Source organism: Notolepis coatsorum (assembly GCF_963971535.1).
Source record: "Notolepis coatsorum genome assembly, chromosome: 4".
Classification (NCBI taxonomy): Eukaryota; Metazoa; Chordata; class Actinopteri; order Aulopiformes; family Paralepididae; genus Notolepis; species Notolepis coatsorum.
The window spans coordinates 44,075,121-44,094,165 of NC_140168.1; the positions used below are offsets into that span (position 1 = coordinate 44,075,121).

The following is a 19,045-nucleotide window of genomic DNA, read 5'->3' on the forward strand; positions in this document are numbered from 1 at the left end:
GTCCACCCCTTATGATCCCTCACCCCTGATACGATGCAACAACAAAGCAGAGCCATGACACCAGTCGTAGCGCGCTACATGAAAGCGCATCATACCTGTTAGGGTAACAGCTTCACATTCCGCACGCCAGCCACAGACGATAACCTCGTTTGTGCAAAAAACGGGCTTTATATACGGCTTCAGGCTCATGTGCGAAACTTGCCACCTGAATTTTTACACCTTTACCCTAAGTAAAGAAAAACACAGACCAAAGAGAGGGGCCAAAGGCCTTGGTACAAGAGCTATACATGTAACTTCTGTAGGCTAACACCTAACCCAGTTGTGGACTCAATGCCACGTTTACTTAAACATGAAAACACGATACACACAACCCTCTTTCACAATAAAAAAGGCAAAAGTTCACTCTCACTACTGCAAGAGGAACGCCGTCTTTTATGACGAGAGAAGACATAAGTCCTCGACCAAGTGCTAGCTACAGGCCTTGCTAAGTCACATAATAGCGACCAAACAATTTTTCAGAGAAAACTGCACTCTCCCTAAGCAAGAGCACAACCCCAGCAGTAGCTGAGGGATTACACCGTATCCCCAAAAATATAGTGAATCAACACACGTTTTGCAAACAAAATCATATTTGGGTGGGGGGGGGGGGGGGGGGGGGGGGGGGGGGGCAGGGGCAAACCGGGGAATAATTTCACCCACCCCCTCACCCACTTATGATGACCCCTGATACGACGCCAAAAAAAAACAGAGCCGTGACACCAGGTGCATGGCGCGCCAGATGAAGCACATAATTACCTGTAGAGTAAAAGCTTTACATCATGCACGCCAGCCACAGCCGATAACCTCGTTTGAAAACAGGTTCTATCCACGGCTCTGCTTATGTGTGAAAACTTGCCACTCATTATTTTTACCATTACCCTTAAGTAAAGAAAATATCAAGCTAAGAGAGGGACTCAGGCCCTTGATCACATGCCACTATGTACAGCGCTGTAGGATAACACCCAGCCAGTTGTGGACACAGCCACGTTGTCTAAACGTTACATGAACACACACACAACTTCTCATCATACAACAAAAAACCCCAGTTTATTTTTACTCACGTAAAAAATAACACTGTTTTTAGGTAGAGAGAAAGACATAAGCCAATTCTAGAACCTAAGCTATACAAGATAGCGACCAAGACAATTTTCACACAGCACACGTCGTATCTCCAAATGCAGTGAAGTAACATATGTTTTGTTAAACAAAGACATTGTTATTAACCAAAAACATTCGGGAGGGGGAGGAAGGAAGAGTGGGGAAATGTCCTACGGACATCTTACCTGCAACTCGTACGCAGGACGAAATGGCCGCAAACACAGGTTGGTCTACCACGTTGACAAGGCCTCTTGCTGGCAGGGCCAGAAGCGGCGACGGCTGGAGCCTGGCTACGGCGCAACGCCCCCGTCCTGTGGCCGGTAATGGCGCAGGCCCGGCGACATCTTTTTTTTTTTTTTAAACTTAAAATCTTTTATGAATATTTATAGACAAACAACACGTACACCATAAATGAAACTAACAACGCAATAAGAAAAAATTAAGTGAACATAAATGGTTTATGGTTAGCACTCTTTCCCCGATTGGTGGTTTGGGGGGGGATCAGCCCTCCCACTAGAGATGCCCCCCCCCCAGAGATGGAGATACCCCCCAAAGGAGATTCTCCAAGCCTCTCTTCATGTCCAACATTTTGAATTCTTGTCCTTCATATTTGTCCATGTGCACATTTAAAGCAACTGCTATTCTAACATAACTCAGAAGAAAATAATATAAAAGAAGACTAATGACAATTGGCACTTCCCAAGTAATTCTTTTTAACCCCGTTTAACCCCCGTTGGAGTGGTGAGGCTCTCCTGGAGAGGGCCCCTCCCAGTGGGGATTCTCCAATGTCCCTATTATTGTCCAACATTTTATTTGAATTTTTATCTTTCATATGTTAGTACATTTCCAGAGCTCCCGGTCCGGTCTCCAAATGTGAGTCCCCAAGTTCCCTGTCATCTTTTTTTTTTTTGTATTTTATTTTTTTATTCTTTTTTAAACAAACATATAAACAAACATGACAACACACGATAAGATATACAAGCATTAATTGTCAGGGCACATCCAATGAGATCACCTTTTGGTTAGTTGTTTTATATAAGATATACCCATAATACCTGTTATCTAAAAAAAAAACCTACACACATATGCTCAGCTCGAACCCCCCCCTCCCGGACCCCACCTTGAGAAGTACCTCCACTATCCCTCGCACCTAACCAGACACTACCATTATAAGCTAGCTTTTATTCTCTCCACCACTTCTAACCACATTGACATTTTGGATTCATTGAGACCCAGAATTCTTGCTGTAGATATTTCATGGTAAATTACATCGAGATATGTAAGAAACCAAACTTTACGGCACATTTTTTCCGGTTGAAACCAGCGTGATGCGATCAGCTTTTTGGCTACTGTGATACCCGATAAAACCAATCTCTTTAGCTGTGGATTCACTGCAAACTCAAAAACATCATTCAACAGCAATACCGAGGGGTGTACAGGTATATTCCAAGATACGAGTTTTGATATTTGTTGGGTCACATCTTTCCAGAATGCCTTAACTGGTGAGCAGTCCCAATACATGTGCATAAATGTCCCTTCGTCCCCATTTGTACATTGGGTGCATTTGGAATCTTGTTTGAGCCCCATTCGGCACAGTCTTATAGGAGTCAAGTATGTCCTGTGAATATAGTTAAGATTGATTTGTTGATGATCCGGGTTCCTTGATGTAAGTCGGACATTTGCCCAGGCTCCTTGCCAATCAAAGTCATTTTCCAGGTCTGGTATATCCCTCCTCCAGACAGAGTCAAGTTGGAGGGTTTCATACGAGGACGTTAGTAATTGATGATAAAATTCTGAAACAAAACCTCTCGATGTCTCTCTTGAGTAGAAGAATTTGTGGTATCTGTGGTGTTCAATTGGTCTGTCTAATGGAACACCGTGAGACTTCAAACATAGCTCTAACTGTTTGTGAAAAAGCCATGTGGACTTGGTGATTTGTGTGTCATGTGTGCTAGTGTCTACAGTTTAGTCTAGCCTCCCGGCCACTGCCACCAAGCCTCTTCAACTCATTCAAAACGCAGCGGCCCGCCTGATCTCAAACCTACCGAAGTCGGCCCATGTCACCCCACTTCTTAGGGACCTGCACTGGCTCCCCATTGCTGCACGTATCCGCTTCAAGGCCCTCGACCTAGCATACCGTGCGGCAAAGGGAACCGCTCCCGCCTACCTCTGGTCAATGGTCTCTAACTACACACCCTCAAGACCCCTACGCTCTGCATCTTCTGGCTGCCTCAGACCTACTCCTATCAAAGCTCTGGGAGGGTCATCAAAGAGAAGCCGCCTATTCTCAGTCCTTGCTCCACAATGGTGGAATGAACTACCCACCCCAGTTAGGACAGCCGAATCCCGTCCAATCTTTCGCCGTCGACTAAAGACGCACTTCTTCAACCATTATCTGAAATAATGGGAAAAAAATCTAAATAAAAATCTAACCTTACTGTCATGCACTTGTCCTAATAAACAAACCTACACTGTAACACGCAACACTTTGATGAACATTGTTACTCAGCTGATAGAGTTGTACCCTTCCTGATGACTTGTCGTACAGAACTTGTAAGTCGATTTGGATAAAAGCGTCAGGTAAATGACTAAATGTAAATGTAATGTAAATTTGTATTATATGTCCCGAATCAAGTCCCAACCTCCCCAACTAATGCGTTTACCTTGTCTGTATTCCCAGTGGTCTGTGTGTTGTCTGCAGTGTGTCTCGAACCATAACCTCCATTCACTATCAAATAATATGCTTAGTTGTGAGTCATGTGTGTTTGTAACTGAGGGGTACAATTCCCTGACTGTATTACTAGATATGATACTTACTACCACTACCTTTGTACTTAATATTCGGCCACCCAGTACACGGCATAAATATATTATCATGAACACTCTCACGTAGATGAAACGGATCCAACACAAATGTACGAATTAGAAACAGGTCTTTATTGCCTACACAGCGATGGTGTGTAGACTAAACACTTAATCACTTAATTACATTTATGAATTGAAATAGTATGCACTTTTATGGCAAGGAGTATTCGTCGGTATATCAATAGATAATGTCCAATCTCTGAAGGCGCAGGTGGTAAATATACGACCTGGAATAGTTAAGGAATAACAGCAATGATACTTTAATGATTATAGGCTGGATACACTAGAGGGGGTTAATCCGGTCGCTTGTAAGCCGACAGGAGTAGGAGGGGGGGGGGGGTAGAATCCAGCTGCCTCGTCCGGCCAAGGGTATCCCAGGAGAACCCACTGTAGTGCCGTTCAATGCGCCGGCGATCCTTGGACCACAGATGAAAGCAGGTGGACTCTTTGTGGGCCGGCTCTCTCCGGTCCACGGGGGAGAGATGTGGAGAGACCTCGTCTTGCAGAGCGTCTCCTCACCTTGTGTCCTCTCCAGGGGGGGGGGGTTCCAACACACGGTAGTGTCGGGGGTCTTTATCCATAGAATAATCAAAGTATCCAAAGCATAATCCGTGCCTGGGAAGGCAGGCTGTCGTCTGTAGAATAATCCGGTATACAGGTCCACTCGCTCGTCGGCTCTGGGGCTCCTCGGGTGCAGCTTCACATAGGGTCAACCACCCTGGGTAAGCAGCCAGTTCTCTGCCCGAAACGATGGGGTACTGACTACGGTAGTATTCTCACCGCACGAAGCACTATATATTAACAGACTATTATTAGCTTAATAGACTACGTCCAACTCGACGATATAGTGCCAAATATGACTATTCAAATATTAATATACACAATGTCTCAATACCGATGGTAGGCGAACTTGGCCTTACTCCCACGCGTGGCATCGCGGGGAGGCTTTACGTCTGTGACTCTATTGGAGGGTAAGAAACTGGACTGAAAAGAAAGTCCTACTTTAGTAGCGCAGTATATATACGCACTATGAACAAATAGTCCCATTAGTGGTGCGGTAGCCAAATTCCTACGCGGAACTAGGACTTGTTCGTACATGTCGAGCGGTACGTTTGAACTGGGTCTGAGGGGTATGGCAGCCTGGCACCAAGGTCTCGACCAATAGTAGAATGGAGACTATTATGGGATGTTCAGTAGGCTAGAATGGATATTCAATGCATATTGTACAAGGAATATACAAGGGATATCAGGGAATATTAGAGAATATACAAATACAATTAAATATATATATATAAATAAATATATATATTCGGTTTAATCTGGCCCTTCACAACAGCCACCCCCTGAATAGGTCCCGGACCTAATCAGTTAAACAGAGACAGATTAATCGCGTTGTCTATTTACACATAAGGGTTTGCTGTAGGGGTCAGTCAACTTCACAAAGTCATAGGGTTGTAGGGTCATGGTCATCATCGATTGTGTCTGGGAGTCGAGGCAGTTCTATGAGCCTTGCCACGGGACGGGTGTAAGTGCGACCCTGGGCGAGCACTTCAGCTGCTCGGACCTTGCCGTCGGCACCGGTGATCACTTTGCTTACGCGGCCGGCCGGCCACATAGCTCTGGGCAGTGATTGATCAATAATCATGACGACTGTTCCTTCTGTCAAATTGTCTCTCTCCTTTACCCACTTCTGGCGGGTCTGTAGAGACGGTAGGTAGTGCAGTAGGAAACTGTTCCAAAACTTGTCGGCTAATACTTGGCTGTACCTCCACATTCGTCGGCCGTTCGCTTCTTCAGGCCGGTACATTGTCTGGGGTAATGCAGGATCTAGCCGCCCCATCAGGAGTGTGTTGGGGGTAACTGGGTCGATATCCGCCACATCACTGGAGACATATCCGAGGGGCTTCGAGTTAAGTACTCCCTCAATCTCCGTGAGGACTGTTTCTGCTCCTGCGTGATGTACATCCTCATCGTATTTCTTTATAATCAGCTCTGTGACCTTGTGTCGGCTGTTCAATACGATCGGGTATTTAATGTCATCCGGTAGATTGGGGGCTCTGCGTAGGCGACCACCCACTGAGGGTATGAGCGTCGCTCTCGGGGGCCAGGTGAATTAATCTGCTGTCGGATGGGACGGGCTTTCCTCCCTGTAGACAGGCCAATTCATCGGGGAACGAGTCTCTCTGGGCTCGCTGCAGTAGAAGCAATTCTGCTTCCTCGTAGTTAGCCGCTGACATATCAGCGGGGGACTTGCACTCCGGGTGGTACCGCAGGAATGTTCTTTGTTGTGCACTCTCTATGGACGTGCAATCGTTTATGTTAGGGTCGGTGGAGGCTACGGTGCTCAATCCACAGAACACAGACTTCTTAATTTCCACCTCCTCTGTACTTGCTTCCCTCGGGATAGGCTTGGGCCACTGTCCTTCCGGGAGTCTTAGGAATGCGGGGCCGTCACTGTAGACATTGCGACGGGTGAGGTCATCCAGGGGCATCCCCCGGGTGATGACGTCAGCTGGGTTCTGTTTTGTATCAACGTAGCGCCACTCTGTTTCTCCGGTTAACTCTTCGGTTAAGTCTTGAATCTCGGTGACTCTGACTCCCACAAAGACTTTGTACTTGCATGAGTCCGATTTGATCCAGGCGAGTACCGTCGTGGAATCTGACCACAGGATTGTTCTAGACACCGGTATGGTGAGCTCACGTTGGATGAGCGTGGCTAGGTGCGCTCCGGCTAGGGCTGCGCAGAGCTCTAGGCGTGGGATAGATTGTTGCTTGCGTGGGGCTACTCTCGAGCGGGCGAGGACAAATGCTGTGTAGATCTCTCCCCCTTGGTCTTGGGCCCGCAAGTAGGCTACTGATCCGTATGCGACCTCTGAGGCGTCACTGAAGACGTGTAAGTCCATTTTACATGTCTCTGGCCTCACCGTGGGTGGGAAGTAGCTTCGGCGCATATTAACGCCTGGGAGTGAGTGGAGCTCCATCTCCCACTCTCTCCAGGTGGATGCAAGGTGTGCGGGAATGGGGTCGTCCCAGCCCTGGTCCTTGTCCCACAATGCTCGTACAATCATTTTTGCCCTGGTGGTGTACGGTAGAATACATCCTAGCGGGTCATATTGTCGGGCGTGTGTTGTGTACACACTCCGTCTGGTGGTCGGCGCCGTCGCCGGCCTTCCCTGCTCCGTAGTCAGGGGCTTGTGTCTGTAGTGAAGCTAATCTGTTTTGAATCGCCACACCAATCCCAGGGTCATCTCCTGGGCTTCTCCCGGGATTGTAGCCATCCAGGTCTCGCTGCTGGCTGCCTTGTCCTCGGAGGAGAGGCTGCGCAGTACTTGCGGATCGCTGCTGGCCCACTGCCTGAGATCAAAGCCGCCTTTGATCAATGAGGCGCGGAGTTTAATCAGGAGAGCCTCTGCTTCTTCCTGGGTTGAAAGGCTTTGTAGACAGTTGTCTACGTAGAAGCTGTTCTTTACGCTGTGTCGGACCTCTTCGTCCGCTGCTGGGTCCTCTGCTACATGTTTCTGTAGTGCAAATGTCGCACAGCAGGGGCTGCACGTCGTTCCGAAGGGGAGGACTTCCCATTGGTAGATGGCTGGGTGCTCATCTCCTGGCTTCTCTCTCCATAGGAACCGTAACAGGGGCTTGTCCGCCTCTACTAATCTCACCTGCAGGAACATTCCTTTAATGTCCCCGCTGATGGCCACCTTTTCCTGGCGGAAGCGGAGTAGAACGCCGAGTAGGGAGGGGCCGAGTGTGGGACCGGGCAGTAACTCTTTATTCAGATTTTGGGATCCGATCTGGTAGCTGCAGTTAAATACTATGCAGTCTTTACCGTTGTGATGGACCTTGTGGTGGGGCACGTACCACGATTCAGTGGTCTGGTCAGCCTCTTTAATGTCCATCTTTGTGACGTGTCCCGCTGTGATGAGCTTCTCAATCTCAGCGCGGTATACACTCTCTTGGGCGGGGTTCTTGGCTAAGCGCCGCTCCGTGTTCAGCAGGTACCGTTCTATGGCGTCTGTCTTGGCGTGGAAAGTAGGCATTCCTTCTCGCCGCAGGAGTGGCGTGGCGTATCTCAACACGCCGTTGACCGGGACTCTCTTGGTCCCTGTCTCGAGGAGGTGAATGGCGTAAATGTCATCTTTAGAGCGAATGTCTTTCTTTCCATTCTTAAAGGGCATTTGTTCCAAGCTCCATAGCCGCTCTACGTGTTGCAGGAGTGCGGTTTCTCCCTCTGTGACTCGGGAGTGGAGACATCTAGTGGCTGTACTTCGGTTGAGAGATTTGGCGAGCGGGCCTTGGAGAGTCCATCCCAAACGGGTCTCGACTGCTGCAGGACAGCCTCGGGGTCCGGTATGAACCCGGTCTATCGGGACAATGAGGCCTGCATGGTCGGAGCCTATCAACAGGGTCGGCATAGCATTGTCTATGAGCGGGATCGGTAACTTGCGCAGATGTGCATATTTCTCCATCAGCTTGGCGACGGGGTATGTGTACCGCGACAGTCCTATTTCTTGGCTGGTGAAAGCGTCTGCAATCTGGTACCGTCGCTCAGGCTGGCCGCTTGCTGCGATAGAGAATGAGACATTCTCGCCCTTTATCGTCTTCAAATCTCGTCTTATTGTCCGAATTGTCATTTGGGTTTCGCTTCCCCGCAGCCCTAGCTGGGCCGCAGCGGAGGCGAGCAGCAGGGTCTTCTCTGACCCGTCATCGAGGACGGCGTAAGTGTCCAGGACTTTATTCTGGTAGCTTAGTGTCACACGCACTACTTTTAGGAGTACTCGGGCTCCACTGCTGCTGGCGGGATCGATGTACATGACGCTCGCTTTGCGGCTGGATGGTGCAGGTGAAGGGCGCCGTCTGTTACTGTCGTGAAGTATGTCCAGATGGGCTCCATCGCACTTGGTGCACCTTTTCTTTAAGCGGCATTCGGCTGCCATGTGTGAGCGCGCACAGCGAAAACAGCGCTTGTTGGACTTTATCCATTGACCTGCTTCCTCCGCGTTCAGCTTGGGGAAGGAGTCACATTGCGCTAGCCAGTGTTCTTTCTCACAGTAGGGGCACACTATCTTCCACTTCTCCGTTCTGGAGGGGGTACTGTGGCTCCTGCTGCTCGGTACTGACTCCGATTGGTGCATCACAGTCACCGATCTTCTTCCATCATTTAGTCGTCTGGTTCCTTCTCTGGAGCCAGGGGTGCTCCGTCCGAATGTATCTAGCCGTAGGCTGCTGACTTCTCTCGCCAGGAAGTCCGCTAGATCGAGGAGGTTCGGTTCGGGGCCATTCGGGTCTCTGTGGTCCCTCTGCCGCCTAAAGCGCTCCTGACGAGCGGGCGGCAGCTTCTCCAGGATCCTTTCCACATTTGAGTTGGCGTAAAGTTCATACTTCCCCTTCTCTCTTTGCGCTCCCAACATCCCTACTAGGGACTGCACTCTGATGGACAGGTCGTCCAGTGCTCGATTGTCTATTGCTGGGGGTAAGCGGTCGATGTGTCGGATCTCCTGGATCACGTAATCCCATATGCGCCCATACCTCTGGTCCAATGCTACCAGCGCTGCTGTGTATGGGGTGGTGGAAGTCGCGTAGGCGAGCGCTATATTATGTGCGCGGGGTACCTTTAAGTGCTGCAGTAGGATGGCGTATTTGTGGCGTTCATCCAATACATCCACCAACATGGTCTCCAGACACATGCGGAGTTCTGTATACTGGGCCCGGTTCTCTTGGGTGAAGTCGGGTACCATAGGCGTGCCAATGTATGACGCTGACTGTGGATACATCGGCGAGCGTTGGGGGAGAGGCCTCCTAGGCGAGTCTCCTCCCGCTCCTTGGTATGGGCTGGTACCGGCAGTGTACCATGGCCCGCTTGTCCAGGTGCTGTTCCTCGGTGCGGGTCGTGCGTCGTGCTCACCCGTGTATAGAGTCGGGGGTCTGTAGCGCAGCTCCGCGGGAGTATAGCCTGGGCTGTACCGGACCTCCTGGTCCGGTAGAGTACTGTGCTGTCTTCGGGCGCGGTTCTCCTCCTCTTCCTCTTCGTCTTCAGTTAGGTCATCCAGTGCTTGTAGTCTCTGGTTTAGCCTCTCCACAGGATATGCTGCTCCTTCCCGGTTGCTAGGTCTCGCTTGGACCGGTGGGGGGAGGTGGTCTGCGGGGGGTATAGACCTCGTCTGTTGGTCAAGTTCAGGGTTGTTTACTCGGCTAGGGGATGCCGCCCTGGAGGTGTGTCTAGACGAGTTCCTGGAGCCTCTGGCGGAGGGAGAGGGTGTTGTCCGTCTGATCAGCTGTTCTATTAGTTGCGCTTGCTGTCTGTCGCGCTCTGCGTCCCGTAGAGCACCAGCAGCTGCTCGCTGGCTGTCTGCTCGGTCTCGGGCCACATTCTCTTCCATCTGAATGCGTCTTATTTCTAGACGTATATGCTCTTCTTCGCTCCGCTGCTGGATCTGCAGTCGGTCACGTTCAGCAGCGGCGTTCAGGCTGATGAGGAAGGCCTGCTGTAGGGTCCTCTCTGCCTCGCTGGGAGAAGGCGGTTGTATAGGGGAGTCTTCCCTCGGGGTACTCCTTGCGGAGCCTTGGAGCTCTATCTCCACGGTGCTCTCCCCGTCTTCTTCCGTGCCGAGTTCTCTCTCGGTAGCGTTGTATTCCTCCCGGGACTCATCGGGGACTACTTCTTCAGTACTGGCGGGGTGTGAAGTCATGTCTGGTTCCCACTGGTCCCCACCGTGAACTTGGTCAGTTACATTAGAGCCCGTAGGGGCCTCTATGGTCGGGGTAGTCTGGGCGTTGGGGTTAGACATACTTTTACTTTCTAGTTTTACCGCGTTTACTGTTAGTAGAAGACTAGGTTGTTGACTGACAGCGTAAGCCTCTAAGTACTGAGGGAGCCGTCGTTCGCGCTGCGGACGTTGGTTAGGAGGATCGTTTCGTGGAGTGTTCATCATAGGCCATTTCAATATTAATAACACTATATTAATATTACACTAATTACCCTCCGGCTCGAAGGACCAATTGTAACTGAGGGGTACAATTCCCTGACTGTATGACTAGATATGATACTTACTACCACTACCTTTGTACTTAATATTCGGCCACCCAGTACACGGCATAAATATATTATCATGAACACTCTCACGTAGATGAAACGGATCCAACACAAATGTACGAATTAGAAACAGGTCTTTATTGCCTACACAGCGATGGTGTGTAGACTAAACACTTAATCACTTAATTACATTTATGAATTGAAATAGTATGCACTTTTATGGCAAGGAGTATTCGTCGGTATATCAATAGATAATGTCCAATCTCTGAAGGCGCAGGTGGTAAATATACGACCTGGAATAGTTAAGGAATAACAGCAATGATACTTTAATGATTATAGGCTGGATACACTAGAGGGGGTTAATCCGGTCGCTTGTAAGCCGACAGGAGTAGGAGGGGGGGGGGGGGGTAGAATCCAGCTGCCTCGTCCGGCCAAGGGTATCCCAGGAGAACCCACTGTAGTGCCGTTCAATGCGCCGGCGATCCTTGGACCACAGATGAAAGCAGGTGGACTCTTTGTGGGCCGGCTCTCTCCGGTCCACGGGGGAGAGATGTGGAGAGACCTCGTCTTGCAGAGCGTCTCCTCACCTTGTGTCCTCTCCAGGGGGGGGGGGGGGGGTTCCAACACACGGTAGTGTCGGGGGTCTTTATCCATAGAATAATCAAAGTATCCAAAGCATAATCCGTGCCTGGGAAGGCGGGCTGTCGTCGGTAGAATAATCCGGTATACAGGTCCACTCGCTCGTCGGCTCTGGGGCTCCTCGGGTGCAGCTTCACATAGGGTCAACCACCCTGGGTAAGCAGCCAGTTCTCTGCCCGAAACGATGGGGTACTGACTACGGTAGTATTCTCACCGCACGAAGCACTATATATTAACAGACTATTATTAGCTTAATAGACTACGTCCAACTCGACGATATAGTGCCAAATATGACTATTCAAATATTAATATACACGATGTCTCAATACCGATGGTAGGCGAACTTGGCCTTACTCCCACACGTGGCATCGCGGGGAGGCTTTACGTCTGTGACTCTATTGGAGGGTAAGAAACTGGACTGAAAAGAAAGTCCTACTTTAGTAGCGCAGTATATATACGCACTATGAACAAATAGTCCCATTAGTGGTGCGGTAGCCAAATTCCTACGCGGAACTAGGACTTGTTCGTACATGTCGAGCGGTACGTTTGAACTGGGTCTGAGGGGTATGGCAGCCTGGCACCAAGGTCTCGACCAATAGTAGAATGGAGACTATTATGGGATGTTCAGTAGGCTAGAATGGATATTCAATGCATATTGTACAAGGAATATACAAGGGATATCAGGGAATATTAGAGAATATACAAATACAATTAAATATATATATATAAATAAATATATATATTCGGTTTAATCTGGCCCTTCACAACAGCCACCCCCTGAATAGGTCCCGGACCTAATCAGTTAAACAGAGACAGATTAATCGCGTTGTCTATTTACACATAAGGGTTTGCTGTAGGGGTCAGTCAACTTCACAAAGTCATAGGGTTGTAGGGTCATGGTCATCGATTGTGTCTGGGAGTCGAGGCAGTTCTATGAGCCTTGCCACGGGACGGGTGTAAGTGCGACCCTGGGCGAGCACTTCAGCTGCTCGGACCTTGCCGTCGGCACCGGTGATCACTTTGCTTACGCGGCCGGCCGGCCACATAGCTCTGGGCAGTGATTGATCAATAATCATGACGACTGTTCCTTCTGTCAAATTGTCTCTCTCCTTTACCCACTTCTGGCGGGTCTGTAGAGACGGTAGGTAGTGCAGTAGGAAACTGTTCCAAAACTTGTCGGCTAATACTTGGCTGTACCTCCACATTCGTCGGCCGTTCGCTTCTTCAGGCCGGTACATTGTCTGGGGTAATGCAGGATCTAGCCGCCCCATCAGGAGTGTGTTGGGGGTAACTGGGTCGATATCCGCCACATCACTGGAGACATATCCGAGGGGCTTCGAGTTAAGTACTCCCTCAATCTCCGTGAGGACTGTTTCTGCTCCTGCGTGATGTACATCCTCATCGTATTTCTTTATAATCAGCTCTGTGACCTTGTGTCGGCTGTTCAATACGATCGGGTATTTAATGTCATCCGGTAGATTGGGGGCTCTGCGTAGGCGACCACCCACTCTGATGAGGGTATGAGCGTCGCTCTCGGGGGCCAGGTGAATTAATCTGCTGTCGGATGGGACGGGCTTTCCTCCCTGTAGACAGGCCAATTCATCGGGGAACGAGTCTCTCTGGGCTCGCTGCAGTAGAAGCAATTCTGCTTCCTCGTAGTTAGCCGCTGACATATCAGCGGGGGACTTGCACTCCGGGTGGTACCGCAGGAATGTTCTTTGTTGTGCACTCTCTATGGACGTGCAATCGTTTATGTTAGGGTCGGTGGAGGCTACGGTGCTCAATCCACAGAACACAGACTTCTTAATTTCCACCTCCTCTGGACTTGCTTCCCTCGGGATAGGCTTGGGCCACTGTCCTTCCGGGAGTCTTAGGAATGCGGGGCCGTCACTGTAGACATTGCGACGGGTGAGGTCATCCAGGGGCATCCCCCGGGTGATGACGTCAGCTGGGTTCTGTTTTGTATCAACGTAGCGCCACTCTGTTTCTCCGGTTAACTCTTCGGTTAAGTCTTGAATCTCGGTGACTCTGACTCCCACGAAGACTTTGTACTTGCATGAGTCCGATTTGATCCAGGCGAGTACCGTCGTGGAATCTGACCACAGGATTGTTCTAGACACCGGTATGGTGAGCTCACGTTGGATGAGCGTGGCTAGGTGCGCTCCGGCTAGGGCTGCGCAGAGCTCTAGGCGTGGGATAGATTGTTGCTTGCGTGGGGCTACTCTCGAGCGGGCGAGGACAAATGCTGTGTAGATCTCTCCCCCTTGGTCTTGGGCCCGCAAGTAGGCTACTGATCCGTATGCGACCTCTGAGGCGTCACTGAAGACGTGTAAGTCCATTTTACATGTCTCTGGCCTCACCGTGGGTGGGAAGTAGCTTCGGCGCATATTAACGCCTGGGAGTGAGTGGAGCTCCATCTCCCACTCTCTCCAGGTGGATGCAAGGTGTGCGGGAATGGGGTCGTCCCAGCCCTGGTCCTTGTCCCACAATGCTTGTACAATCATTTTTGCCCTGGTGGTGTACGGTAGAATACATCCTAGCGGGTCATATTGTCGGGCGAGTGTTGTGTACACACTCCGTCTGGTGGTCGGCGCCGTCGCCGGCCTTCCCTGCTCCGTAGTCAGGGGCTTGTGTCTGTAGTGAAGCGAATCTGTTTTGAATCGCCACACCAATCCCAGGGTCATCTCCTGGGCTTCTCCCGGGATTGTAGCCATCCAGGTCTCGCTGCTGGCTGCCTTGTCCTCGGAGGAGAGGCTGCGCAGTACTTGCGGATCGCTGCTGGCCCACTGCCTGAGATCAAAGCCGCCTTTGATCAATGAGGCGCGGAGTTTAATCAGGAGAGCCTCTGCTTCTTCCTGGGTTGAAAGGCTTTGTAGACAGTTGTCTACGTAGAAGCTGTTCTTTACGCTGTGTCGGACCTCTTCGTCCGCTGCTGGGTCCTCTGCTACATGTTTCTGTAGTGCAAATGTCGCACAGCAGGGGCTGCACATCGTTCCGAAGGGGAGGACTTCCCATTGGTAGATGGCTGGGTGCTCATCTCCTGGCTTCTCTCTCCATAGGAACCGTAACAGGGGCTTGTCCGCCTCTACTAATCTCACCTGCAGGAACATTCCTTTAATGTCCCCGCTGATGGCCACCTTTTCCTGGCGGAAGCGGAGTAGAACGCCGAGTAGGGAGGGGCCGAGTGTGGGACCGGGCAGTAACTCTTTATTCAGATTTTGGGATCCGATCTGGTAGCTGCAGTTAAATACTATGCGGTCTTTACCGTTGTGATGGACCTTGTGGTGGGGCACGTACCACGATTCAGTGGTCTGGTCAGCCTCTTTAATGTCCATCTTTGTGACGTGTCCCGCTGTGATGAGCTTCTCAATCTCAGCGCGGTATACACTCTCTTGGGCGGGGTTCTTGGCTAAGCGCCGCTCCGTGTTCAGCAGGTACCGTTCTATGGCGTCTGTCTTGGCGTGGAAAGTAGGCATTCCTTCTCGCCGCAGGAGTGGCGTGGCGTATCTCAACACGCCGTTGACCGGGACTCTCTTGGTCCCTGTCTCGAGGAGGTGAATGGCGTAAATGTCATCTTTAGAGCGAATGTCTTTCTTTCCATTCTTAAAGGGCATTTGTTCCAAGCTCCATAGCCGCTCTACGTGTTGCAGGAGTGCGGTTTCTCCCTCTGTGACTCGGGAGTGGAGACATCTAGTGGCTGTACTTCGGTTGAGAGATTTGGCGAGCGGGCCTTGGAGAGTCCATCCCAAACGGGTCTCGACTGCTGCAGGACAGCCTCGGGGTCCGGTATGAACCCGGTCTATCGGGACAATGAGGTCTGCATGGTCGGAGCCTATCAACAGGGTCGGCATAGCATTGTCTATGAGCGGGATCGGTAACTTGCGCAGATGTGCATATTTCTCCATCAGCTTGGCGACGGGGTATGTGTACCGCGACAGTCCTATTTCTTGGCTGGTGAAAGCGTCTGCAATCTGGTACCGTCGCTCAGGCTGGCCGCTTGCTGCGATAGAGAATGAGACATTCTCGCCCTTTATCGTCTTCAAATCTCGTCTTATTGTCCGAATTGTCATTTGGGTTTCGCTTCCCCGCAGCCCTAGCTGGGCCGCAGCGGAGGCGAGCAGCAGGGTCTTCTCTGACCCGTCATCGAGGACGGCGTAAGTGTCCAGGACTTTATTCTGGTAGCTTAGTGTCACACGCACTACTTTTAGGAGTACTCGGGCTCCACTGCTGCTGGCGGGATCGATGTACATGACGCTCGCTTTGCGGCTGGATGGTGCAGGTGAAGGGCGCCGTCTGTTACTGTCGTGAAGTATGTCCAGATGGGCTCCATCGCACTTGGTGCACCTTTTCTTTAAGCGGCATTCGGCTGCCATGTGTGAGCGCGCACAGCGAAAACAGCGCTTGTTGGACTTTATCCATTGACCTGCTTCCTCCGCGTTCAGCTTGGGGAAGGAGTCACATTGCGCTAGCCAGTGTTCTTTCTCACAGTAGGGGCACACTATCTTCCACTTCTCCGTTCTGGAGGGGGTACTGTGGCTCCTGCTGCTCGGTACTGACTCCGATTGGTGCATCACAGTCACCGATCTTCTTCCATCATTTAGTCGTCTGGTTCCTTCTCTGGAGCCAGGGGTGCTCCGTCCGAATGTATCTAGCCGTAGGCTGCTGACTTCTCTCGCCAGGAAGTCCGCTAGATCGAGGAGGTTCGGTTCGGGGCCATTCGGGTCTCTGTGGTCCCTCTGCCGCCTAAAGCGCTCCTGACGAGCGGGCGGCAGCTTCTCCAGGATCCTTTCCACATTTGAGTTGGCGTAAAGTTCATACTTCCCCTTCTCTCTTTGCGCTCCCAACATCCCTACTAGGGACTGCACTCTGATGGACAGGTCGTCCAGTGCTCGATTGTCTATTGCTGGGGGTAAGCGGTCGATGTGTCGGATCTCCTGGATCACGTAATCCCATATGCGCCCATACCTCTGGTCCAATGCTACCAGCGCTGCTGTGTATGGGGTGGTGGAAGTCGCGTAGGCGAGCGCTATATTATGTGCGCGGGGTACCTTTAAGTGCTGCAGTAGGATGGCGTATTTGTGGCGTTCATCCAATACATCCACCAACATGGTCTCCAGACACATGCAGAGTTCTGTATACTGGGCCCGGTTCTCTTGGGTGAAGTCGGGTACCATAGGCGTGCCAATGTATGACGCTGACTGTGGATACATCGGCGAGCGTTGGGGGAGAGGCCTCCTAGGCGAGTCTCCTCCCGCTCCTTGGTATGGGCTGGTACCGGCAGTGTACCATGGCCCGCTTGTCCAGGTGCTGTTCCTCGGTGCGGGTCGTGCGTCGTGCTCACCCGTGTATAGAGTCGGGGGTCTGTAGCGCAGCTCCGCGGGAGTATAGCCTGGGCTGTACCGGACCTCCTGGTCCGGTAGAGTACTGTGCTGTCTTCGGGCGCGGTTCTCCTCCTCTTCCTCTTCGTCTTCAGTTAGGTCATCCAGTGCTTGTAGTCTCTGGTTTAGCCTCTCCACAGGATATGCTGCTCCTTCCCGGTTGCTAGGTCTCGCTTGGACCGGTGGGGGGAGGTGGTCTGCGGGGGGTATAGACCTCGTCTGTTGGTCAAGTTCAGGGTTGTTTACTCGGCTAGGGGATGCCGCCCTGGAGGTGTGTCTAGACGAGTTCCTGGAGCCTCTGGCGGAGGGAGAGGGTGTTGTCCGTCTGATCAGCTGTTCTATTAGTTGCGCTTGCTGTCTGTCGCGCTCTGCGTCCCGTAGAGCACCAGCAGCTGCTCGCTGGCTGTCTGCTCGGTCTCGGGCCACATTCTCTTCCATCTGAATGCGTCTTATTTCTAGACGTATATGCTCTTCTTCGCTCCGCTGCTGGATCTGCAGTCGGTCGCGTTCAGCAGCGGCGTTCAGGCTGATGAGGAAGGCCTGCTGTAGGGTCCTCTCTGCCTCGCTGGGAGAAGGCGGTTGTATAGGGGAGTCTTCCCTCGGGGTACTCCTTGCGGAGCCTTGGAGCTCTATCTCCACGGTGCTCTCCCCGTCTTCTTCCGTGCCGAGTTCTCTCTCGGTAGCGTTGTATTCCTCCCGGGACTCATCGGGGACTACTTCTTCAGTACTGGCGGGGTGTGAAGTCATGTCTGGTTCCCACTGGTCCCCACCGTGAACTTGGTCAGTTACATTAGAGCCCGTAGGGGCCTCTATGGTCGGGGTAGTCTGGGCGTTGGGGTTAGACATACTTTTACTTTCTAGTTTTACCGCGTTTACTGTTAGTAGAAGACTAGGTTGTTGACTGACAGCGTAAGCCTCTAAGTACTGAGGGAGCCGTCGTTCGCGCTGCGGACGTTGGTTAGGAGGATCGTTTCGTGGAGTGTTCATCATAGGCCATTTCAATATTAATAACACTATATTAATATTACACTAATTACCCTCCGGCTCGAAGGACCAATTGTAACTGAGGGGTACAATTCCCTGACTGTATGACTAGATATGATACTTACTACCACTACCTTTGTACTTAATATTCGGCCACCCAGTACACGGCATAAATATATTATCATGAACACTCTCACGTAGATGAAACGGATCCAACACAAATGTACGAATTAGAAACAGGTCTTTATTGCCTACACAGCGATGGTGTGTAGACTAAACACTTAATCACTTAATTACATTTATGAATTGAAATAGTATGCACTTTTATGGCAAGGAGTATTCGTCGGTATATCAATAGATAATGTCCAATCTCTGAAGGCGCAGGTGGTAAATATACGACCTGGAATAGTTAAGGAATAACAGCAATGATACTTTAATGATTATAGGCTGGATACACTAGAGGGGGTTAATCCGGTCGCTTGTAAGCCGACAGGAGTAGGAGGGGGGGGGGGGGTAGAATCCAGCTGCCTCGTCCGGCCAAGGGTATCCCAGGAGAACCCACTGTAGTGCCGTTCAATGCGCCGGCGATCCTTGGACCACAGATGAAAGCAGGTGGACTCTTTGTGGGCCGGCTCTCTCCGGTCCACGGGGGAGAGATGTGGAGAGACCTCGTCTTGCAGAGCGTCTCCTCACCTTGTGTCCTCTCCAGGGGGGGGGGGTTCCAACACACGGTAGTGTCGGGGGTCTTTATCCATAGAATAATCAAAGTATCCAAAGCATAATCCGTGCCTGGGAAGGCGGGCTGTCGTCGGTAGAATAATCCGGTATACAGGTCCACTCGCTCGTCGGCTCTGGGGCTCCTCGGGTGCAGCTTCACATAGGGTCAACCACCCTGGGTAAGCAGCCAGTTCTCTGCCCGAAACGATGGGGTACTGACTACGGTAGTATTCTCACCGCACGAAGCACTATATATTAACAGACTATTATTAGCTTAATAGACTACGTCCAA

General features: G+C 51.1%; 1 pseudogene across 1 annotated transcript in view; it reads left to right on the forward strand.

Moving 5' to 3' along the window:
• Positions 1 to 1,302: 1,302 nt before the first annotated feature.
• Positions 1,303 to 19,045, forward strand: part of LOC311226498 (beta-1,4-galactosyltransferase 1-like) — a 690,468-nt pseudogene continuing 672,725 nt past the window's right edge. Inside the window, exon 1 of the transcript in view lies at positions 1,303 to 1,457. The product of the transcript in view is annotated as a beta-1,4-galactosyltransferase 1-like (transcript). The remainder of the gene's footprint in view (positions 1,458 to 19,045) is intronic.